This window comes from Crinia signifera, chromosome 2 (genome assembly GCF_055691185.1).
Source record: "Crinia signifera chromosome 2, ASM5569118v1, whole genome shotgun sequence".
Lineage (NCBI taxonomy): Eukaryota > Metazoa > Chordata > Amphibia > Anura > Myobatrachidae > Crinia > Crinia signifera.
This window is the reverse complement of record NC_139218.1, coordinates 136,950,936-136,976,263: the sequence shown is the minus strand read 5'-3', so window position 1 is coordinate 136,976,263 and position 25,328 is coordinate 136,950,936. Positions and strand designations below refer to the sequence as shown.

Genomic DNA, 25,328 nt, shown 5'->3' with positions numbered 1-25,328 from the left:
AAGGCTGCGACCTATGCTGTGTTTTTCTTGCATGGAAATAAAAGTCCATGCATACAAATTTTTATATGCACAGCCACAGGACTCGCATCGCATTACATCTGGCCCTATATTCCTACAGTACCTTTCATGGAGACCCAAAGCACGGGGTCAGCACACATGTCTAACTGTCAGTATTCTTAGTGCTTAGAGTGTGTGCCTGCATTTGTTTTCCTACTACAATATCTAAGGTAGTATACAGTATGTTGGAAATCTTTGCTACTTCCTGAAGCAGGTAAATAGGTTTCTATAGATGCCTTACATTATCAGGCATTCAATAGAAGAAGAAGAGCAGTTTCAGTGGACCAAGCAAGTGCCCACTCTTGTAGATATCTGGTTATTTAAATTATTATTACCCTAATTATACAATACAAAAACATAATTTAGACAAAACTAGTTGCTGATAGTCAAATCATAACCAGTTCTTGCAGATGACGATGTCTCTGCAGTTGATATTCTCTGATGAAATGTTTGTCTGTGCAGCCCTTGCTCTCACTGAGGTACCTGATCTCATTTCATGGTTCCAATTACCAATGTTTAATTTGAGCTTCTTAACTGGCAGACAGAAGGCATTACACATTTACTATTTTCCAGTGGAGAAATACAAGGTGCACATATAAATGTCCTTCAATTTCACATTCAATAAATACTTCACAAGAAATATATTGTTGTTTCTATTATATGACTGAAATTGTTAATATGCTATGCAGCTTAGGTTAATACTTTTGCCGGGGATAATGCATTAGATATTTTATCCAGAGCATTAACCCCAGCCACTGCATTATTATTCTAATGCTGCGTTTAGCCACAAGTTGCTATTTATCAGTGAAATAGTGCTGAAAATATTAAGCTGTTAGAAGCATGACTTTGGAGAGATGGCTCTGCAAATACACAGACAGTAACTTGTGCACCGATCTAAAGACACCCCTTCTCCACCCTTTATTTACATGAGACCCACCACAATGACAATGTTGACAAATTGTGCAAGATGGTTGATGTTGGGGAGTGGGTCATTCCATTATAACAAACGTTACATTTTGCCTAAAAAGACCATGTGCAATATATTTTTTGAGCATGTTTTTAGAAGTAAATGTTGTTTTTGTGGTACATGATATGCTTTAAATTTGATGCAAAGCTTGTCATGAAAACTGGTAACAAACGTTACATGAAAAGACCATTTTTATGGAATGACCCGAGTCATTGCTACTGCACCATAGTTGACTTTCGTCCGGTCATGGCTTAAAGTGGTCCTGGATGGAGAGGTGGGGGAACTCAGTTCCCTTTGCCATCTAAAATACCTCCCAACTTTTGAAAAATGAAAGTCGGGTCCCCCGCACGTCCCAAAGATGGGCATCTGAAATTGGGGAGCATGGCCTAGCGACCGGGGGCGTGAATTATACATTGTGTCACTCCAGCAAGGCCAAGCAATGTTTTTGCTGCTATGGGAGATTAGGCAGTGGCTCTGTGATCTGCTGGCCATGCCCTCAGCCCCTCTGTCTCCGAGGATGGATGCTGCATACAGCGTCTCTTCACCGCTACTCTGCTCAGTAGAGCAACGCCAGGCAAGGGGAGTCTCCCAACTGCGCCCACCGTGGAACACTGCCGGCCCTGGGTGCAACGCGGGGGCTGGGTATGATCTAATTATCCCCCCTCCTCTCATGCCAGAATCATGGCCAGGGGTAGGGTTTTTGGTGCCTCCTGCAAACTGTAATGCTTTCCTGTTATAATTAGTGTGCAGGGCCAAGGTGGAAGTTTAACTAGTTTCACCTCGCCATTCACAGGTGGTGGAACTCTGTTCACATAATGTACACATTATGCCACACACTGTAATGCCCATACCATATTATGCTGCACACCATAATGCCCATTACACAATATGCCACACACCATAATGACCATATAACATTATGCCACACCGTAATGCCCATATAACATTATGTTACACACTGTAATGTCCCTTACACATTATCAGGGGCGTAGGAAGGGTGGTTCCAGTGGAGCTTATGCTCTCAGCCTGAGAGGGGAGAGAGAGAGACCGAGGAGCAGTGCCATCACCGTGGCCAGCCTTTGTAAAGTGAGTGGGGGCTGAGGGGACAGCAGATCTAGTTGTTTGACTTACATGTGACATGTCTGCCCATGAAGGGGGGGGGGGGGGTGCTGTGCTGGAGGGGGGTGACTCAGATCCCCCTCCAGCTCAGCCTCCTCCCCCCCATAGACAGACATGTCACATAGTCACACACACACACACCACCCCCCTCCCCCCTTTATATGCAGAATATCAGACATTTTCAGGTTCTGAATATGTCTAACATGTCTGCCTATGCAGAGGGGGGGGGGGGGTGCTGCTGAAGGGAGGGCAAATATTGGACACAGCATTATATATTTATTATATATATTCCAAAGGCAATGTATGTATAATAATCATCCTATAGGCAGGGGGGTAGTGAGGGTGAAGCCGGGCGCCAGAGGATAACAGGGTGCCGGAGCCGTGCCCGCACCGCCAGCTCCCACGCCCACAGCTCCCCTGTCCGCTCCCGGCTGCGCGCTGTGTCTGGGAGACGTGCTGCTATTTTCAATGCACGTCTCCCGCTGGGGGGTGCGAAACATGCCCTTGCTCCGGGTGCCGTGGCACTTGGCTACACCACTGCACATTATGCAGCTCACCATAAAGCCCATTACACATTATTGGGGTTATTCTGATTCACTCGGAAATTCACAATCACTCTCTAATGGACAAAACCATATGCACTGCAGCTGGGGCTGATGAAACATCTGCAGATAGAGTTAGATTAGGTGGAGGGTGTACTTCAAACTGGTATCTATATTGCAGTGTAAAAATAAAGCAGCCAGTATTTACCCTGCACAGAAACAATAAAACACCCAAATCTAACTCTCTGCACATGTTACATGATCATCCCCACCTGCAGTGCACATGGTTTTGGCCATTAGAGAGTGATTGTGCCTTTCCGAGTGAATCAGAATAACCCCCTATGTTACACATAATGCCCCCAGTACTCCTGCTACAGCATGGGGGTCATTAATGAGGACCTCCCTTGTCTGTACATGCAGGACAAGGGAGGGGTCGTTAACGATATTGAGTATACACATTAGAAGTTATAGTAAAAGATATTGCTGAGAAAGCCCTTTCTTTTTTTTTTCTTTTTTTATAAAGTATTTATTTTTCTTTTTGTACATTGCACCCAGTGCCATATAAAAACATTAAACAGTATACATGTATAAAATATTCTCACATTCCATATACATCTTATTTCATCAATAGTTTCATCCACATCCTAATATTCTATACATTTCTAGTTTAGACTACGTATTTTACTCATTTCCCTATCCCGCCCCCTCTCCTGGTGCCCCCCCCCCCCCCAAGTGGGATTCGTCCTTATGCGTCATTTTCTTTTCTATTTCTCTCTTCTTTTACTTTCCTCTACTGTCCCATCCTGCTCTATGGTTATCTCTATATTGTCCTCCTCTTTTCCCTCCACATAGTGTTGCTTAGGTGTATGTGTGCGTTGTGTACTTTTGTGTATTTATTGTCCTCCTTTTACTCTTATATCCATTTAAGGTCCCCCACCTGTTCCACATCTGGTGGAGCTATCATGTGATCCTTTTTTTACTATACATCTTTGCTATGTATGTGCATTGTGTACTTGTGTATATTTTCCCCTTAATGCTTATATTATTAGAGGTCACCCATCTGTCCCACATTCAATGGAGATTTTCTGGGTTCCTTCATTCCTTCATGGAGAAAGCCCTTTCTGATTGATATATTTTACTATATCCTCTAGTGTGTATGGAGCTTTACAGGCTGTGTTTGATAAATGACAGTTATGAGCTGATTGGCTAGTACTTTATAACTCAGCACACAATAGTACAGTGACTTTCAACCTTTTTCAACTTGTGGCACAGCAAACAAGCTTTAAAAATTGTGAAGGCAGACCATTGGACCCCATCAAATTCATTGACCTCACATGAGAACAAATATCTCATATTGGACCCCCCCCCCCCACCCACCCACAGGCTCATCCAACCTGCAGAACACAGGAGAGACCATATGCCTGTTTGTATGTCAGACTGACGTATTGACGTATTCTGTAGGGAGGAACTCTATATCCGTTATTACGAGAGAGCTGGACCTATCCCAGCTGGGGCCATTAGTATTTTCCCCAGTCATTTATTTATTTTAATATCCTTCTTTTGGTGGGGGAGGGTGGAGTTTAGATATATAATCCCTGACTCTAGTTTGTTCAGTCCCCCACTCCTTCGCACAAACCATGACTTTGCCCTGTGCATGCGCATTATCAGTTAGGCAAGGCCTGTGTGCGGTCGGCGTGGCACTTGCACAAGGCGGGGGGGGGGGGGGGCAGGAGAGGGGTAGGGGGTGACGGTGCTCCGATATGGGAACATCCACCATTTCATGTGCGTCCCCATGCAAATGCTGGGCCATCCCCATGTAAATGCAGGCTGTGATGTGGTGCTCCGGGTACTTATATTTGCGAGTCCAGGACAAATAATTTGATGGTTAAAGATCTGGTGGCGGCAGTGGGGGAGGGGAGGGGGGGGTTTCTGTGGAGCAGGCATTTTCTATTTAGAATTAATCAAGGATTTGTATTGGTGGGGTTTAACTTTTTACATGTGTCATAATATTCAGAAATGATGGGGGAAATTTACTAAAGGAAATTTGTAAAAAAATAGGTGTATTTGTATCCAGAAATACACTTATTTTTGACATTTACTATCCCGAAAATACGGCAATTCGTAGTCGTATTGATGTGCTATCAATACGACTACGAATTGCCGTATTTTCGGGATAGTAAGGGGGACATTTACCAAAATAGATTCGTAGAAAAAAGGTGTATTCGTAGGGAGAAATACACCTTTTTTTTACGAATTTGTATTTTCGGGATTTACAATCCCAAAAATACAACAATTCGTAGTCCTAAAGATGGAACATTCGTATTTGTAGTTACAAATACAAATGTCTACACCATCGATAGAATACGACAGAAATCACCATTCAAAGAATGGTGGTTTCTGATTTACTAAGCAGCCGTACTGATAATACGGCTGCTTAGTGGTGTAAAACACCCACGCAAATACGACAGGAAAATAGAACACCATTTTCATGTCGTATTTGCGTTTTAGCCTGCACGGATCAGTCAGATCCGTGCAGGCTACAGTGTAAAAAAATAGAAAAATTAAATAAATTAAAAAAAAACCGGCGTGGGGTCCCCCCCACAGCCGAAACCAGCACCAGGCTGACAGAGCCTGGAGCCGGTAATTAAAAATCAGGGAACCCGACAAATAGGGGTTCCCCGATTTTTAACAACCAGCCCCAGGCTCCTGCTCTGGGGCTGGTTCCCAAAATACGGGGGACAAAATGACTAGGGGTCCCCCGTATTTTAAGAACCAGCCCCAGGCAAAACCAGCCAGCAGGCTAATGCCACAGCCGGGGGGAGACTTTTTATGCAAGTCCCCCCGGCCAAAGCATTAACACTACCGACCAGTCAGCCTGGCCAGGGGCCCTGGGGGAGTGGGGACCCCCCCCAATAAAGGGGTCCCCCCCCTCCAGGACTTACCTGACCAGGCTGAAGCCTGGTGCTGTCCTCGATGCCCCTGGGCGGTGGGCATCGAGCTGATGGTATGGTGTAAAAAATAGAATAAAAACCATTGTCTTTTACTGGTGAACTATGAGTCCCAGCAAGCCTCCCCCGCAAGCTGGGACTTGGAGAACCACAAGTCCCAGCCTGCGGGGCATTAAAGGGCCCGCTGGGTCTTGTAGTGCCACAGTAAAAGAAAGAGTTAAATAAACACACTGACACACGTGAAAAACAAAAGTTTAATACATACATAACACATACATACTGATACTTACCTTTCTTGATCCCGTAGGTAGCCCTGGTCCTGATGTCCTGTGTCGTCCATGTCGGCTGTCTGCGTCGTCCTCCAGGTCCATGTCGACGGTCCGTGTCGTCCTTCAGGTCCATGGCGGGGTCCGGGTCCGAAGAAATCCATGTTGGAGCTGTGGAAGGAAATCCTACTCACCTGTTCCTGCGCTGAAGAAGTCTTCTCTTGATCCGACGTAGTCCAGGTAATCTTCATGCTGTCGCCGGTCCCCGACTTTCTCGGCTCCTGATTGGCCCGCTAGGTGGCCAATAGAATTCAGTCTGAGGAGAGGCGCCGAATATGAAACTTCAGCATCTCTCCTCAGCGCGATGCAGAGACAGCGGAGACAGCGGGGAGCGCCGACAGCATGAAGATTACCTGGATTACGTCGGATCAAGAGAAGACTTCTTCAGCGCAGGAACAGGTGAGTAGGATTTCCTTCCACAGCTCCAACATGGATTTCTTCGGACCCGGACCCCGCCATGGACCTGGAGGACGACACGGACCGTCGACATGGACCTGGAGGACGACGCAGACAGCCGACATGGACGACACAGGACATCAGGACCAGGGCTACCTACGGGATCAAGAAAGGTAAGTATCAGTATGTATGTGTTATGTATGTATTAAACTTTTATTTTTCACGTGTGTCAGTGTGTTTATTTAACTCTTTCTTTTACTGTGGCACTACAAGACCCAGCGGGCCCTTTAATGCCCCGCAGGCTGGGACTTGTGGTTCTCCAAGTCCCAGCTTGCGGGGGAGGCTTGCTGGGACTCATAGTTCACCAGTAAAAGACAATGGTTTTTATTCTATTTTTTACACCATTTATCAGCTCGATGCCCACCGCCCAGGGGCATCGAGGACAGCACCAGGCTTCAGCCTGGTCAGGTAAGTCCTGGAGGGGGGGGACCCCTTCATTGGGGGGGTCCCCACTCCCCCAGGGCCCCTGGCCAGGCTGACTGGTCGGTAGGGTTAATGTTTTGGCCGCGGGACCTTATATTATAAGTGTCCCCCGGCTGTGACATTACCCTGCTGGCTTGTTTGGTCTGGGGCTGGTTCTTGAAATACGGGGGACCCCTAGTCATTTTGTCCCCCGTATTTTGGGAACCAGCCCCGGACCTGGAGCCTGGGGCTGGTTGTTAAAAATCGGGGAACCCCTATTTGTCTGGTTCCCTGATTTTTAATTACCGGCCCCGGCTCCTTCAGCCTGGTGCTGGTTTCGGCTGTGGGGGGGACCCCACGCCGTTTTTTTTTTTATTTATTTATTTTTTCTATTTTTTTTTACACACTGCAGCCTGCACGGATCTGACTGATCCGTGCAGACTGCTAGAAATAATTCGTATTAGCGGCCGTATATACGGCCGCTAATACGAATTGTTACACCATCGGAGGGTTACAAAGCAGTCGTATATGACTGCTTTGTAAATGACCCTCCGGAACACGACTTTGCATACGACTTAAACAGTCGTATGCAGTCGTAGGGAAAATACCAATACGAAAAACTAGGTTTTTCATATTGGTAAATTTCCCCCAAAATGTCAAAAATAAGTGTATTTCTGGATACAAATACACCTATTTTTTTACAAATTTCCTTTAGTAAATTTCCCCCGATGTTTCTTTTGATTTTGCCCGAATGGTGCCTTCGGATGATTGTGGTACACTAATAGCAAAATGGGAAGACTAATGTATATATGTTATATATCCTTATTATTATTTGCCTCACTGTAATATTTTTGTTATACACTTCATATATGCCTCGTGTGTATGTCATAGTATTATTGTTTGTTATAGGATGTTCTTTTTTTCTTTTAAAAAATCAATTAAAAATACTAAATTTAAAAAGGGGCTGTCGTCTAAATGGGCCGAATGGTTTATGGCGTCACATTCTATGTTTCTAACTTTTTCTAAACACACAGCATTCACAAGGTGATTGACATGAAGTAGGCATGTGGGAGTGGAAACAGGCCGTTTAGTGGGAGTGTTAAGGAAATCCCAGGTATGCCTAGAAAAAAATGTGGGAATTGTCCAGTAAAAAGCTGGGAGTGCCTGAGCACTTTAGGGGAGTGTTTGTGTTGTCAGCTCCAGCCTGGATATGCCTTTTTCCATCGCACTGCCCAGTAAATCTAGGGCTATGTAGCACCTGCGATGAGTTAGATCGAGATGGTGAGCCTGTTACGATGGCTTTTGGACATTTTCGTACAGCTGCCAGTGGATGTGTAGCCGTACACATCTATAAGTGTGCATATAAATTTGCAAGGCAGGATTACACTCGGAATGCTGTCCAGTGCAAATTCGCAGCCCAACGTTCAGGTCTGAATCAGGCCGATAATCTTTTGGGAGGTGAGTTTCTAAGCATTTGTGGGTGGCTGGGAGCTTAGGCCAGAGATATAAAGGGAGAGAATCGGGTGCAAGTGAGTCTTAAGGTGCCCATACATGGAGCGATGTTCTCCATTTTTTTCCACTTTTTCACATCGCATCTAGTACAAAGCACGTGATGTTCTACAGCAGTGTGCATTTTGTACCAGATGCGATGCAATCGTGCCGCACATACAAAAAAAGTGTATCGGCATCTTAAGAGACTTGAATTGTGTTCTGAAGGGAAAGGGGCCAGTGCAGGGCTTGTATAATTTCAGCCCAAGACTTTCCTGTGCAATATACCTCTCAATGTGCAGGAGCTACAGTATATTATCTACACACAGAGGTTAAAGTGAGGGGGAACGGGGTGGAACCTGTAATGGTGAGGTGGAACATTTTAACCTCCACATTGGCCCAGCACAGTAATTCTCCCAGAAAAGCATTCTAGTTTGCAGGGGGATGCCAAAATCCCTACCACTGGCCCTGTCTCTGCCTAATGAGGGGAGGGGGGTAATTAAGTGGCATAGAGAAATGAGTTCCCCCACCTCTGCATGACCACTTATGCCCTGCCTATACAATACCTTACATTTTTCATTATACAAAATGTTTCAGCATCCCTTATTATATAACCTCTTGTGGACATACAGCAGTAAGTGATTGAACTTTTTTCCAATGGATATTGCATTTATTATATATCATATGCTCATCACTAAAGTAAATGTGACTACTTACAGTTCTTTGGAGTGTCTGAAGCATTCATCGTGACTGGAATATGACAGACCCAGTAGCAGAGTACTGTGTAAATGAACTGTGGCTGTGCACTGTACAGTATGCCTATTGCCAATCTTCCTGTACAATTACCGCACAGCAGTCGTGGACACACCTGGGCAAAGGGCAGCTCTGTCCTGACAATAGGATATGCTAGTACAGCATGTGTAAAAGCATAGGGAGACACATGTTGCTTTAAAAACACATTTCAAAAAGATATGATAAATAAGAGCAAAGTAACTAAAAAATATATGGGGTTATTGGATGGAAAGGTGACATTGCACAGTTATACCCTTAGTTTGTTCAACGATAGGGAAAAGAAAATGATCAATTTAAATAAAGGGTATTATTTTTCTAAAACATGTGAGTAGAGGAGTTATACAGACCTAGAAAGAGGGACAGTACCCCTACTGCTCACTCTGGAGCAGCCAGGTGGACAAGGCGAAGAAAGGTCACCCACCCTTTGACAATACGAGACACAGAAACAATATTTTCACCTGTCGCACACCGCACTCACAACCTCAAATAGTAAGATGTTGATCAAATAAAATAAAAGAGTCCCTTTGTTCTGACACTTCATATGTTTCCAATAATTTGTCTGGTTGTTTATCTTCTCTTCTCCTCGGTGATCGAATATGTGAAAAGAAGAGAAAATACCATAAAGTGTAGTACATTTTATACAAAGAGTTAGCACTTCTAATGAAGTCCTGGGTATTTCAAAGAAGTTGTATCTAAATGGCGTACCATACTCACGCATGGGCGATGTATATTCCTCATATAAAGGTATCTTTTACAGTTATAGGTGATGGCGTACCATACTCACGCATGGGTGATGTATATTCCTCATATAAAGGTATATTTTACAGTTACAGGTGATGGCGTACCCAGACTCACATTTATTTAAGAGACCCACAGTGGTGATTCTGTCTTAGCACGCTGCTGTATGCTGTACTGTAGTTTGCTGGTTCAAGTGGCCGTTGTGTCCAGACACCATGCATTGTTGTGTTGTAATGTTTCATAAATGTTCTATAAACTGACGTGTGTTTGTACCGCTGCTCTTTCGCCTAGTAGTAACCAGTAAGTGGATGAAAACAATATTGTGAGCGGTGAGCAAATTAAATTGACTGGAAATGAGTGTCAATAAATGTTATTGAGGTTTATAACACTCTAGGAACAAACTAACGGCCAAATTATGTGATTTGAGCTTTTTGTATATATTTGGAAAAAATACAAAACCAGTCACAGACAAAATCCGAAACATGAGGACACCACAGAACTGCATGGAGAATAAAATTATCCCAGTGACAGCTAAGAAGCTAACAACCAGCTAAACTGGTTTCCAGAAACAACTACACACAATCAGCCAATTGTAGACTATAATAGCTCTAACAATATGGGACCATTTAATAGAGTAACAATGTATAATATAAATGCAGTGTCTCTAGAATCTGACATTATAGAAAGAGGTGGGGCCCACAATCAGTACACCCACCTAGGATTTCCTATATAACCCTGTGGACCAGTTCAACCCTAAGATCAGTTGTTGGTAAACATAGATGGTGAGAATAGGATATTGGTACTGGAAAATTCCCAAGCCCAACTCCCCCGTCTCTCCCAATAGTACAGGAAGTGGTTCTGCCGGCCGTAGAGAATACTTTAGTCAGTTTCACACCATGGGTGATCTGCTATAATACTGGGGCTGGATTGCAGCAAGTGCCAGGCTGAAATTTGCCCTGAGGTCGTTTGTTTTTATATGCACCTACTTTTGTATAACACATGATATTAGACAAGGATGCTTTTTATCACTCACCATTTTTATTTTGGTTAAAGAACCACTGGCCAGGAGATACATTGCAGACATCTCAGTCTGAACAATTCCTACTATATAAACCTCTCTTTTCATAGACAATGTTTAAGGCAGAGGATAAAAAATACACCATAGTCCTGATTCAGAGTTACATGCAGACGCTGAGTCGCATCTACTGCAACCATGGCTTATGCTAATGATCTTCCTTTTTTCTGAATGCTAAGATGCCCATTGCAGCATTGTGGTGCATTTCTCTGTCGGTGCATCTTTATATGCACTATTGGGCAGATCATCCAAACTAGCACCAGCCCTATGGCACACTTGCCCTTTAGTTTGGCGTAATCGCAGTTTAAGGCGGGCCACTCTAATGCAGGATGACCCTAGTAGCAGTTATACCGGGGTTAATAGTGTTTCACTAGTCTAAACAAAAGTGGGGGGAGCCGCCCTGAGCTGGGGTTCCCCTGATGAATGTAGTTCCCTAAAATGTAACTTTTAATCGTTTATTAATTAAGATAATAGACTAGACAGAACATACTGTATAGACAATGACACACATTACACATAAACATATATGACAGTGAGATGGTGTACCAGATAGAAACTGTATCACCTTGCAATCCTGGACACGGATACTAAATAGATACTGTGTCACAAATTGTTACATACAGTTAAATGCTTACCCTGTATAGTTACACTTATTACCAGGAAACCCTGGATGGGCAAATTTCAAGTGTACAGTATATGGAAAATCACAGTGCATAAGTACCTTTTTCATACACCACGGAGGACGTCAACATCACCATAACATTTTCATAGTGTAAAATCCTATAATCACTGGTGGAACAAGTATAGTATGCACATACACTTTTAGTCTGTGCCACGGAGGGCTTGTACACCATTAAACCAAATATATCACTGTCATAATGTGAAATTTTAAAACTTAAGAGCTAGGAAGTGCATCTCAACTCGTATTCAAACACTACACAAATGCACAATTTCAACAATAATTTGTTACACCGCTAGCAAGCAGATCACATATATAAGATATGTTCTTAGCAGTTCTAGACCCCCTAGGTGTCTATACAGGTATAGAGTGTGCCTCCCTCGTTCTCGCACACCGCACAGACTCCCTGAAGACTCTGTGGCCAGGAAACATGTATAGGGAGAGAGATAGAATAGGATATCAGAGTCCAACGTTCCTGAACGGGTACTTAGAGGTGTTCCCAAACCGACTTTATATACCCGGTATTAAAAGGGGTAGCAGGGTCTGGTTAGACAGGGAAGTCCCCTTTCCTGTCCCGCAGAGACCACTATTCTCACTGTCATATATGTTTATGTGTAATGTGTGTCATTGTCTATATGTTCTGTCTAGTCTATTATCTTAATTAATAAACGATTAAAAGTTACATTTTAGGGAACTACATTCATCAGGGGAACCCCAGCTCAGGGCGGCTCCCCCCACTTTTGTCGACTGGTCATAAGGTCGATATGGGTTTTTCACTGTTTTTTTATCCGAATGTTGACACAGTCGACATGGACACAGTTGGCAATGAGAATCGGACCCTCGCATCGCTCGCTTTGCTCGCAATGCTTCGGGCACGGTGCCTCGCTGGGCTCGGCACACTGTTTTATTCTCCCACCACGCCCTAGTGGATGGTAGGGCATGAAATACCGCCTGTCGGCACATGTCGGCTCAAAAAACAGTGAAAAACCCATGTCGACCTTATGACCAGTCGACCTTCCTCATGTCGACCTTTATGCAAATTCGACCTTAAGTCATGTCGACCTTGGCCCATGTCGACCTTAAGTCAGGTCGACCTTCCTGCCAGTCGACCTAGTGGGGTCGACCTAATGACTGTAGACCTAAGTTCATTCTAATAGATGACCGCATCCCGCTGTGTGGTAACAGCAGGTACACATTATGTGTCCATACCCTCCAACATGACCAATTCCACTCTGCTCCTGGACTTCTTTGTCACTTATGATCTCCTCACAATTGAGAATGCTAACGCAAATGTGAGCAACAAAGAGAGGATGCAGCCAATGGAAAATAATATGTTTAAAATTTAAAGTGACAGGCACCAATTTGTTTATTGTGGACGTAATCTTATTTACTGTGAAGTTCATGGTGATGGCATCAGTAGATGCTTAGGAAAGGCAGTTTCGGCCTCAATCCTACACCCAAAGATAACACGGAGGACATTGTTAAGGTGTTGCTGCAAACTAATTCGGCTCAGCTGGAAGCCACAAGAGCTCAGCAGTAATCTACCGCGGGGCCAGCAAGCCAATCATGAGCCCCCCCCCCAAAAAAAAACAACAACTGAGGCTTCTGAAAAACAAAAGAAACACAGTTTTACTGATGAATGCTGCAGGAAACAACATTTAGAAGTCCTTCCCTTTCGCTCCATACAGACCAGCCTTTTTCTGCAAAAGACAACCCTGAGTGACAATACTGAAGCTTATATAACCAATGAGCGAGAGAAATGGCCTATATATCAGGGGCATTCTTGTGGCACCCTTCCTGTCAGTAAAACCGCAAAAAGCCTATTTTGATTTTTGCCTGATTGATGCCAAAAAAACTAAAGGTACATAAACACGAAATGATGTTTGAAACGATCTGACATCATTACCGATGGTTTCAAATCGTTCATCGTGCGTACACGAAACGATTTGAAACACTTCGCAAAAGATTGGTCTATGATCTTCCTGCATGCATGAAAGATCATAGACCAATCGTAACGATCAGCAGGTATGCGCATCGTGAACGATACACAAAATGATCGATTGGTTTTTCCTGTCAATCAGAAACGTCCACATCTTGATTCAACTCTTTCTGAGTGTATGCACCTTAAATAAATTTTAAAAAATGTAACTCGGTTGGGGGTCACAGTTTTTCTTGCACAACAAGTTTATCTCTGGGAATATCAAATGGAAAGGGTCGTTATGGAATAATATCTTTGGTCCCTACCTACAATTCTGTGCAAATGGGTAAGCCATATGGGCCCTAAAACAGCAGACCAATTGGCAGAAATGGTACAGAGGTATGTGGTGGATGAGTGTACCCCACTGGGCCCCAGTCCCGGAACAGCAAACTCCAAGACTGTTAAGTGGAGAAAGGTTCTGGGCAGTGGAATGAACCAAAGACTGTGGGTTTGAAACCTGCAAGTAGGCCAGCAGTGTCAGGAAGGTTGCTGCATGTCTTTGGCCGATTGGGAACACCTAAGGAAGTCCTGACTGATCAGGGTTCTTAATTATGTAGAAAATCATGAAAGAATTGTGTTGCTTGTTTAAAATCATTCAGACAAGAGCCTCCGTGCATCATCCCCAGACTGATGGTTTAGTGGAATTTTTTTTAAAAAGTGGTGGCTAAAGATTGAAGAGATTGGGATTATTTGTAACCTTATTTATAACAGACCATTAGATGGGGTTACTCCTTAGGATGTTCACCTTTTGGTTTGTTTATAGGAAAAAAGTCTGGACACTGCGAAGGAGACATGGGAGAGGCAATCAAGTCCTTATAAAAATGTGACTGAGTGCGTTTCTCAGATGCAGGATACAATGGCTGCAATGGTCCCGATTGTTAGAGCAGTCACAGAAGAGGGTATACAATCACAATGCCCAGTTGTGCATCTTTGCTCATGGCGACATAGTGCTTGTTTTGGTTCTCGCAGTAAAAAGTAAACTTTTGGTTCAGTGGCAAGGACCCTAGAAAATTTGCAACATTAATTATAAAGTGTACCAGCCCAGGAAAAGAAAGCCAGAACAGATCTACCATGTAAATCTTAAGGCCACCCATACATTACTGAGATTTCTCTGAGGGGAGAAGTCACAGCTGATCCCCCTTGAACTGCCCAGAAACTTCCTGGGCAGTAGAATTGCATGCAATATATCGCATGCGGTCCTTTTGCATGCGTTCCCAGCATGGAGATCCTCATGAATAACTCTGCATCAGGCTCCGAACCGATGCACACGGGACCTTAAATGGTTTCTTCATCTTAATCAATTCCAGCCTGACTCTTGTTTTACTCCAGCCTGTTACCGTAAGGTAAAAAAGTTCAATAAAACCCACCTAATGTTATGACCGTAGACTGGGAACGAGGAGTCAGGCGTGAGCCCGTAGCCGTGACCGCCGGTTAGGACGGCCAGAGTGAAACCCTACACTCTGTTGAGTACCTTTGGCAGATGTCAAGCCCCTGCGAGCGCTAGTGTTCACCTGTGGCTGCTGCGTCCGAAGGAGCGAGTTAGGCCCGCTCCAACCCCGATGCAGCTAGGTCTTAGGATGGGACAAAGGGCTAGCGATCGTCAGAGGTATGCTCAAGAGGTAATCTGACTACTGGGCTGTGGGTTTGAAACCTGCAAGTAGGCCAGCAGTGTCAGGAAGGTTCCTGCATGTCTTTGGCAGATTGGGAACACCTAAGGAAGTCCTGACTGATCAGGAGATCAGGAGGACCAGTGGAGATGACACCCTGTCTAACGGCACCAGGCCAAGGACGGGAATGCGACCCAGTCGCAGACACAGGTGGAGTGATACGGGGAATCTCCACGATGCAGGTCAGAACACAAACAATTCCCCAAAACGACTGAAGCACTGAACAGAAATAACCTGCCTGACAGGGCTCTAGCGGAGGGAGAGAAAACGCAAGAGCAGTCCTGAATCAGCCCCACTGCTGACGGAGACCAGAAGGGCTAATGGGGACTGCAGGGACCTAACCCTAAACAAGGAATGGCTGGACAGCAAATAATATACTGACAAAAACGATTAGGCAATTTGCCAACAATAGAGAATAAGTAACTGAACCAAGCTCCAGGGGAGCACTCACGTGACCCCAGAAGAGGGAGCAGGGCAGGCTGGAAAAGGGAAGCAGGGTAGCAGACCAGGAACACTGAGGACCAGGACCTGTGAGCCGACCAGGATAGCAGTAGAACGGCTATAATCGGCGCCATCTTGCTCGCAGCCATCCCTTAAAAGGGATGGTGCAGCAAATGAACTGGCGCCGTAATGGACCGGCCCCCCAGCTCCTAACTACCATCAGGTGGCCGAGCGTGTGTCCCTCTGCGTCCCCTGTTGCCTGGCAACCGCTGAGCGGCTGCAGGGGAACACCGAGGACTTCTCCCCACGTCTGTCTAATGGGCAGACGCATCACTCCGCCGGGCGGAAGTGACGCACGAGCGTTCAGAGACGCCGGGCGGAAGTGCTGTGTGCAGCCCTCCAGCACCAGCCCCCCGGCGCCGGGCGCTCTTGCTGCTGACAGTACCCCCCCTGAGGAGAGGTCAACCAACCCCTGCCACCGGGTTTGTAAGGAAATTCCTGAAAAAATGCCCTTTTGAGGCTGGGTGCATGTACATCTTTATCAGGAACCCAAGATCTCTCCTCAGGCCCGAATCCTCTCCAATGGACCAAAAACTGCAGAGAGCCTCTAACGAACCTTGAGTCCAAAATCTTCTCCACACGGAACTCCCGCTGTCCCCGGACTACCACCGGAGATGATCCAGTGTTAATTCTACGAGGAAACCTCAGTGAGAAGAATACCGGTTTAAGCAGGGAGGAGTGAAAGGTATTATTGATCCTCAGGCATCGAGGCAGAGAGAGGCTAAAAGCCACTGGGTTGACTTTCTTGATAATCTGAAAGGGACCTATATATCTTGGCCCTAAGCTTGCCGAAAGTTGTCGAAGCGGAATGATATGCATTATTATACGCAAATTCTGCCAATGGTAGGAAGCTTACCCAATCGTTTTGCAATTTGGACACAAAACACTGAAGGTACAGATGGGGCACTTCCCATCCTGGCTGGCGGATCGCCAGAACGTCCCCGCTGGCGACCCGCCAGCAGCCTCGCCAGCGAATATACTGAGACGCGCGTGCGTCTCACACGCACGCGCGTCTCAGTCTCCGTCGCCAGCGCGACGGAAACCCTGTCCGTCTCCAGATAACATATAGTAGCTATGTCAACCACCCCAGTCCCCCAAGTAGTAACAATAGCTAAAACCGTTTCAACTCTTCAACAGTAGGATAATAAAATAATTTAACATAAGCAACAGAGTTTTGTTTTCAGACATATTGGGTAAAACAAGTCATTAATCATGACTGACCCTAATGGTAATGTTAACCTAAAGCCATATATAATACTAGAGGGCCAGTGGGAATCAGTAGCTACATTTTTTTTTTAAATGTTGGAGTTAGATGTAATTGGCAGCACAGACGGTGTAATGGTTAGCATTACTGCCTCACAGCACTGAGGTCATGGGTTCGATTTCCACCATGGCTCTAACGGTACGGAGTTTGTATATTCTCCCCGTGCTTGCGTGGGTTTCCTCACAGCACTCTGGATTCCTCCCACAATCCAAAAATATACTTGTAGGTTTATTGGCTTCAAAATTAACCCTACAATGTCTGTGTGTGCGTGTACATGTGGTAGGGAATATAGATTGTTAGCTCCACTGGGGCAGGGACTGATGTGAATGTTCAAATATTCTCTGTAAAGTGCTGCGTAATATGTATGCGCTATATAAGAAACTGTTAATAAATAAATAAAATAAATAATTGATCAGTCACATAGTAAGTCAGGCATGTCCAAACTATGGCCCTACAGCTGTTGTGAAATTACAAAGCCCCTCATGCCGTGCCACAGTTTTGCTGTAGGTAATGCTAAAAATATGGCAAGGCATGCTGGGATATGTAGTTTCACAACAGCTGGAGGGCCACAGTTTGACCAAGCCTGTAGTAAGTGGTCACTGTGCTCATTCTGAAACCTGATGGGAGTTTGCGCTTTTAAAATGATTTCCATAAGTTGAATAATGAATCTATGTTCGATGTCTACCCAATGCCAATTTATTTAATGATTAGGAACAGCAAAGTACTTAACAACTCTAAACTTAACCAATTGGTATTGGCAAGTGCCTTTAACAAAGAATTCCAAAGAAAATGCACTGGAATTGTTACAGTACAATATAATATGTTGACATTTAGGTTACAATGGACACCAGACACCTTTCAAGGGAGGATGTATAGAATTTTAAGGCCCCATAGAAAGTACTGCATGCTGTGCTTATCTGGATGATGTGGTTATATATAGTCCTGATTATCCTTACTTATCCAGGGTACAAGCAGTTTTGGATACCATCTGTAAAACAGTATTGACACCCAACTAAAAAAAAATGTTGTTTATGGATGGAAGAAGTAAGATATCTATTATAGACATTGGCAGATGTTCGCCCCAGATTAACAAAATTAAGGCAACATAAACTTGCCATGACCACTGGTATTATTGAAGGTTTTTCACCCAATTTTACAACCATTGTTTTCCCATTGTCACCACCCACCCACCTTACATGAAAGAAAATATGCCACTGCCATAAAAGAAGCATTGGCAATCAAGTGGGCTGTTATGATGGCCACCAGGTGGCACTAGGTGGTGCTATTGCTCTTACCCAGCAGTCCTTAAAGCCTCCTGCATGCTAAAACTTCACCCTTAACAGACACTTTTCCCTGCTACCGCAGTACAGAATTGGAGTCAGGCTGGGACACAAAGGAAAGACCTTTCAGACAAGACAACCCAGGAACAAGAATACACTACTGTGTGCGACTGGACCACTGCAGTGGATGGTGCACACTAGCATCAATGTACTGCAGATGTTAGCATAAGCACAGGGTAGTGGACCGCAATGGCCAAGGTGTAGTGTAGTGTAGTGATAGCATCTAAGTGCAGTATAGAGGAACTACACTGGTTAGTGGCAACTGTACCAGACTTTGGAGCATCGCAACTGCAATACGCTGACATACAGAGCCAGACTGCGGGAATAGCTGTAACAAGCAGCTAGTAACAGTAACACACTGATAGACAAACAACTAGCTACAGAATCAAGCGAGAGTGTAAAGGTGGTAGAGTGAGGGGAACAAGCAGCAGGCCTGTTGAGAGACACCCTGGTTACCAGAAGTGAGTATTGTGCTTATGGTTTGAGGGACATTAGGTCCTACTTCTCAGGAAGAGAACCCTTCTGTTAAGATAGAAGCCAAAATGGTAGAGGAATTATTTTTATGTTATGGTTAGACTGTACGAAAACGTGGGCTGGTATGCTATTTAATGGCCGTGTTTGGAACTGCCAGGAGATGATAATAATTATACCTGGATCATCTCACAAAGGTAGGTAGATAATAGTATTCAAAACACACATCACACTGGACCTTGACTTGGAAAGGTTACAGCAGTAGAAGACCACACCGGGTTCCACTCAGCTAATTACAGGAGAGTGGAGTTAGAATATGTTTTTTTTAGATCTGACTAATTAGCAGAGCCCTGCAATCAGGTATACGCTGCCCAGACAGGCATCCTGTGCCAGCCTGCCAATTGCTATGCATGGCTTGCAAAAATTAGCTAGATTGGCACCTGCATTTTCCTAGAAAACGGACGGGTACCACCCCAAATGGCAGCAATAAAAAAGTACCAGTATTTTATTGCAGGATGGCCTCGCGCATGTGCACTATGGGACGTATGCATGTACAGTCTATTGATAATTGCCCAGCCTGTGAATTCACAGTCATGCAATCAGGTCTGAATTAGGACCTCAGTATATTACATTGTTGAAATGAAACCATTTATATGTACACAGACATCCATTAGACTTTAGGTGCCCATACACGCACAGATTTTCCCGGTGCGATGTGTGCTATGAGATGCACGCTCCCGTGGCATTGCATCGAACAGTACAAAAAGTATGCACTGCACATTTTTTTTGTACTGTCTTTTGAGTGCATCACATGCACATTGCATACACAACGCATGCAATGCTATTTAGAACAAAACGCACGGCAAAATCGGTGCGTGTATGGGCACCTTTAGTCAACTCCATTATGGTGTGTGGTATAATGTTAGTCTGCGCCCCCTTTTTGCTGTGCAAGAGTCTTGCCTACTACAAATCAGATAAGGGACAGCCAGTGGTGTAGCTAGGTGCCATGGTGCTCCGGGCACCTAGCTACACCACTGACTGTCCCTTGTCCCCATCCTTATTTGCTCTAACAAACAAGAAACAGCTGCTAATGATGGTAGGATGAGAAACACGTCAGCCCACTCCTATTTGACATATCATGCACAGCTTTAGACAAGCTCTCCCTCACCAAGCTCCCAATCTATGGGCCAGATGTATCAAGCACCAAAAAGTAATCAAATGGAGAGTGATAAACAGCCAGCCAATCAGCTCCCACTTGCCTTGTTATAGGTTGTGTTTGAAAAATTACAGGTAGAAGCTGATTGGTTGATTGTTTATCACTCTCCACTTTATCACTTTTTGAAGCTTGATAAATATGGCCCTATGGGAGCAGGAGTCGCTATCAGTCCACAATCAGCTAACAGTATGCTGCTATCGCAAGCTTACCAGATGCAGCTAAAATTAGCTAACCGGATGCTCACGGATACATACAGATGCACACAAATGGCAGAACAATATCTGAGCTCAAGCAGGAGGAACGGATGCCATAACAGGCTTAAGTGCCCAAAGAACTAGGTAACTATCCTCAGCCAACCCAATGCTCTGAGTAAGCTCCCTCTCCGTCCTCAACAAAGACAGTCACCAGTTCTATTGCATAACAGCGGGGGGTTCAAAAGAATATCAAATGCAGAGTTAATTGTGCAAATCCATGTAAATATAATTGCTGCTAATTACATGAACCCTTTCGAGATCTTTGATATCACCAATTGCTGGTGGCTGGACTGATATTAACAACTTGATTTGGTTCTAGCTGCTGTGCCAAGTGAAAGGATTATCACTAATTGTAAGCTGAGTACATGTTGATTTGCAAATGCTGATGTGATATTGCTAAGATCATAGGTGCCGATTTATGTTTTTACTGGTGGATGCTCAAGCCAAAAATATAGGGGAGTGGCATCATGGGAAAGGGGCGTAGCCACAAAATAATACTGATTTAAATTATGCAGCACAATTGTCTCCAATATTCAAATGATGGCAACAGTGCAAAATACATAAATGCTCACACAGTGCAGGTACAAAAATATCACCCACAGTGCCAAATAAATAAATGCCCCCACAGTGCCAAATACATAAATGCCCACAGAGTGCAGGTACAAAAATCCCCCCCACAGTGCCAAATACATAAATTCCCACACAGTGCCAAATACATAAATGCCCACACAGTGCAGGTATATAAATGCCATGCAGTAGGACACGGGCGGGTGGGCCGTTGATGAGTGGGTGGGTGCTCATCAATTTCCATGGGTGCTTGGGCCCTCAAGCACCCACAGAATCGGCACTTATGGCTAAGATATGTATCTAAACAAATGAGTGGTTTTAGTATTGTTTTAAATGTTACAATTATTGTCACCTAAATTAGGTTGTTAATGTAGTTTGTAAAATAAATAACTTTGTACAGGCAGTGCTCCTACATTTGTGTTTGTTGCATACTGCCTAATCTTAAAGTATTTAGCGAAAAAGATCTAGGCCCCATTGCTGATTATTGGCATGTACTTCTATTAGAATCCACCAAATCCAGCTGTTAATCCTGCATAGAGTATTTTACACCCATTAAACTGTGAAGATTTGGGGGTCTTGTCTCTAATCTGGCACCATGCAATTACAAAGCTTATCTATGTGACTACCAGGCCAGAGCAATTTTTGTGTTTCAAGGCATGTACAATGCTGGCTGCGGGAGGCAAAGAGGAGCAGGGTTAGCAGAACACACTCAGCAGAGGATGCACAGCAGGGAGGCTCCAGGCAGTTGAGGCACTCTCTCCGCTCTGCATCCCTACTGCTGTGTGCTGCTGCTGCCGGCTGCCGCTACAACAGTCACACTTTTTGACAGACAGCGGTGCCAGCAATATAACAAGTCTACGCAGGCTACTGAGAACTTCCCATGGATTGAGCCACAATTCACGTAATGGCACATAGATTGAGCCCCCCCAAAAAATCACATTATGCCACACAAATTGAGCCAATATTCATGTTAAACCACACAGATTGAGATTGATTGAGACAGAGAGAGCTACTGCGGGGACAAAGGGACATGGAGAGTGACAATGGGAACGCTTGGAGAATGACACTGGGGACCAGTGACACCGGTGACCAGTGTCGTTTTTTACCTATAGGCTTCAGGACTACAGCCCCCAGGTAAAATCCGCCACTGTAGTGAAGCAAGATGCAGTCCGTGAGACTGCACTGACTTCACTGTGACTGGCAGTGACTTCCTATTGGAAGTCCGACCTGCCATTTACCCAACCAGTCCCATTGGGAGGTGTTCCCTCACTCTGGGGCTGCTTGGTTGGCTTCTACAGGGTGCAGCAGTTCATGGAACCAGGGACATGTGCAGCACCTAAGTCGGTACTGCTCATGTGTCAGTCCCAGTGCATGTCATCTGTATTGTACAGGTGCCAGGACAGTGATTTAACTTCTATGGGCTGCTGACAATGCAGGGATATGATCTTTACATGTAATCATTAAGACAGATAAATAGTCGGATGGGCAGAAACTGTTTTATAGTATTGTGTGTACACATAAATATCTGAGGTTTTCCTCACATAGACTAACTGAATTTATTGCAAGTAAAGTAAAAACTGGGATTCCTGGATACCTGGGATAGAGTTCATCAATGAAAATATTATTATTATTATTTATTTTACTACAGGTTGAGTATGCCTTATCCAAAATGCTCAGGAGCATAAGAATTTTGGATAACGGATTATTCCGTATTTCAGAATATTGTTAGATTTCAATGATGTATCGTGAGGTGTATTGCATTTATATTGTATAAACACATGAAATACACACAAATATATTTTACTTGTAACAAAGTTTGTGTACTATCTCAGGCACTGAATTTGAATGCTAAGCAAACATATTCTTGCACATGTTTAGAGCCAGCTACAAATCCTATTCCCAATAGTGCCAGATGTTCCCGAAGTGGTTTTAGCAAGAAAAATAGCACATTCTGGAAACTATGGTTTTCTGAATAATTTGGATAACTGATATCTGGAAAGGGATACTCAAGCTGTATTATGTACTTTTTCTAACATAAAAAATGAGTTACTACGGCCCATCTTCTCAGGCCCACACTACAGCTCCATACACACTGAGCAACATATTGCGGAGCTCAGTGCCCCTTTTTCATCAGTCACCAGAGATGGTCGTTGATGAAAAGGAGACACTGCCAGGGAAAACAGCTGATTGCCCGGGGAAGCCGCTGGTCGCAGGCTCCTGCAACCAGCTACCACCCCTGGGCTGGTTGCAGGAGCACGCTCCCGGTGACAGTCGCCCCGTACACACGGGAGATATGGTTGCTCAGCAACCATATCCCAGGCAATAATGGCTAAAATCTCACCGTGTGTATGGGGCTTAAGAAAAAACACACTGTGTGTCTGTGACAGTGTGTCACACGTTCATTTGACTCACCCTCCTTCAGTCCAGATTGAAGTACAGCAAACAGGCACTTAAGCAAGTTTTGTAAAGTGCAGAGTTTGCCTAAAGCCACAGCATTAGCAAGTAGCAGGTACTGACTCCCTACCAGAGTCCCGATTCCCACTGTAGTCCTTTCCAGTCCATCTCCTCAGGCCGTGAGTGTGTGAGAGACTGGTGTTGTTATGGTTAGCCATACGGCAGGCCTCTACTTAGCTATAGTTGGCTGCCCACAGCAGACATCCTGGTACTGGCAGGTTGGCGTGTGTGTGACCCCTATGACATCATATGCAACCACAGTATGGCCCTTATTCAGATCTGAGTGCAGTACAAATTTGTTTGGAAAATGAGCAAAACAATGTGCACTGCAGGTGGGGCAGATGTAACATGTGCAGAGAGAGTTAAATTTGGGTGGGGTGTGTTGAAACTGAAATCTAAATTGCAGTACATCTAAATTATATGTAACACACATTGCTCAACACTACATCACGGTACCTAAACTTACAACCTCCTGTATTGCACTTTAACACTTCATGTGAGGCATTTGCGGCTGTTAATAAAGCCCTACCCCACAAATGTCCCAATTACGATTAATTGCAGACTCCTGAGAGTCACATTGTCCCGTGCGCATGCATCTCTATACAGCAAGGAAGGCGGACGGGGGGCTGCCCAGCTTCTAAGGGAGCGCTGGGTATGCCCCCAAACAAAAATTACTGAAAAATGGGTCCAGATGCTAAGCCCCACCCCCTCAGCCAGAGTACCTCCCATTTGACTCTAAGACCCACCCCCTTTTTGGGTCCAGCGCACCTTAGGTGGCCGGTCCCGGATTACACAATGTAAAAAGTTAAGAGATATGATAAAGCTTGTAATTCTAGATATGGGATCATTTTGATCTGTTCAGACGGGGCCGAATTCAACCCAGTTCCAATGGTTTGGGGACTGCGCATGGTATATTATGCGCATGCGCCGCACCCCATTGCAAACTGCTTCAGTGACTTGCATAGTCGCCGAGCCATTTTCACAGATTGGGCCGGGCGGGGTCAGCCTTGGGAACAGCCAGTGTTTTATGGGCATCCCCATGAAAACTCTGGGCATTCCCATGGTAGCCATGGTACGCAGGTGGGCTGATGTCTGCCGGGGGCGGGGTCACAGTAAGTCAGCCCCTCAAGCAATCAAATGGAGGATCTCAGCTGGACCCAATCAACAAGGTGCTTTTATGTGCTTTAAATACCAGGGCAAAAATGTAGCCACAGTCTGGTCCTGACTGCTTCGTTATGCTGAAACGTGAAGAAATAGGAAAAACAATAAAATCAAGTCTTTTTTTTCCCCAACACATTCTCATCAAATCTTTCATTGCTCAACTAAATTCTGTAATGACTGCTCATGTTTATTCCACGACTTCTGTTTACAAGTCCAGTCAAAGAGCCATGCCATGAAAGATAGTCAAGAAGCCTGTCATCTCCTATTTAATACAGGTCAGCTTTGCTTTGATTGCTCATGAATTAACTAGTCAACTGTTAAATACAAAGCCGCTTTCCGATGATCTCACCAATCACAGCCAAGACGCTCTTTAATAAATAGAAGCTGACAGGGCTTATCTGTCATTTGCAGTACAGATCCAGCAAGGAGCAGTTCTCTTGTTGTCAATGTCACTTTTTTATCCTCTTTCATATGTGTTTTCTGAGAACTTTGGCTAGTCCAAAATTAAAACTATAATGATCTAATGTAAATAAAACTTTATCAATAAATTATATATAACTGAAAAAGTTTAAAACTAAAAAGAAACCATTTTTTCAGCTGGCCTCACATCTGCAAATCTGAACATTTAGCACAAATTGTGCTCTTAGTTGCATGTGGAATTAAAATCCATTGGATAATTAATAGGTATATAGATATAGGATAATAGATATATAGATAGGTATTCCTAGATCCGAGTGATTGGCTTGCAGTTTCCTAGGTAATGGCCATATTGTGTGAGGGTGAATTATCCATAATAACTAACAAACAGTTATAACTAGCTGTGACATTGCTGGCCCTACATAATGTACGACCAGATATTTCCCAGC

At 44.4% G+C, this 25,328-nt stretch overlaps 1 protein-coding gene across 1 annotated transcript in view; it reads left to right on the top strand.

The window, feature by feature from the left end:
* Positions 1-520: 520 nt before the first annotated feature.
* Positions 521-25,328, top strand: part of GNAT2 (G protein subunit alpha transducin 2) — a 48,775-nt gene continuing 23,967 nt past the window's right edge. The window contains exon 1 of the mRNA XM_083172944.1: positions 521-644. The gene's annotated coding sequence lies outside the window, so the exon portion shown is untranslated. The remainder of the gene's footprint in view (positions 645-25,328) is intronic.